Genomic DNA, 1254 nt, shown 5'->3' with positions numbered 1-1254 from the left:
TTGTTGTTTGGCGGGCCCGGGCTGGGGATTCGAACCCGCCACCTTAGATGTATGTGGCTGGCGCCTTAGCCGCTTGAGCCACAGGCGCCGAGCCGACTTTGGACATATTTTTAAGATAAAGCCAATGATATCTGATGATGCATTGCACATGGTGTAAGAAAAAGAGAATGGATAAGGATTGACTCTCAGGTTTTTGGCCTGGTCAAATGGAAGATGGAATTGCTAAAGAACCAAAGTGAGGAAGACAGCAAGTAGATCAGATTTGGGAGAAGAATGGGAGTTCTACTTATGCTCAGTATCAGCTCAGGTTCTCCAAGTAAATAGAACCAGTAGGAGATTGGTTATGTGATTGTAGTGGCTGGTAAGTCTGAAATCTATAGGGCAGGCTATACGGTGGGAGCTCTGGAGGTAGGAGCCAATGTCTCAGTCTTGATGCAGAATTTCTTCCTCAGGGAAATCTCAGTTTTGCTCTTAAGGTCTTTCAAATGATTAGATAAGGTCCACCCACATTGTTGAGCCAATCTCCTTTACGGTCAATTGATACAGAGGTAAACCCCACTTACAAAATATCTTCAAGACTGAAATGTCCATTAGATTGGACTACCAATTTAAGGTAGTTGTCACCCAGTTTGGAATTCAGGAGGAGTGATATATCCTGAAAATACTATTTTTTTTTAAATTATAGTAAATACACATAACACCTGGGCTCAGTGGCTCACTCCTATAATCCTAGCCTTTGGGAGGCTGAGGTGGAAGGAGAGTTCCATGGTGTCCAGTGAGTAGGGTGCCGGCCTCATATACTGAACCTTCTGGCTTGAGGCTAGAAGTTCAAGACCAGGCTGGGCAACATATCTAGACCCTGTGTTTACAAAAAATAAAAATAAAAATAGCCAGGTGTAATGGCATGTGCCTGTTTATCTAGCCCTTGGGAGGCTGGGGCAGGAGGATCATTTGAGCCCAGGAATTTGAGGTTGCAGTGAGCTATGATCACACCACTGCAATCTAGCCTGAGCCACAGAGACCCTACTTCTAACAAAATAAATGAAAATAAAATAAGCATAATGTAAAATATACTATTAATGACATTTAGTACATTCACAATATTGTAAAACCATCATCACTATCTAGTTGCAGAACACACACACACACATATATATATATTTTTGAGACAGTGTGTCATTATGTCACCCTTGGTAGAGTGCCTTGGTGTCACAGCTCACAGCAATCTCAAACTCTTGGGCTTAAGCAATTCTC

This window comes from Otolemur garnettii, unplaced genomic scaffold, assembly GCF_000181295.1.
Source record: "Otolemur garnettii isolate 467f Iridium unplaced genomic scaffold, OtoGar3 scaffold00091, whole genome shotgun sequence".
Classification (NCBI taxonomy): domain Eukaryota; kingdom Metazoa; phylum Chordata; class Mammalia; order Primates; family Galagidae; genus Otolemur; species Otolemur garnettii.
The sequence above is the reverse complement of the archived record's forward strand: the minus strand, read 5'-3'. Positions refer to the sequence as shown.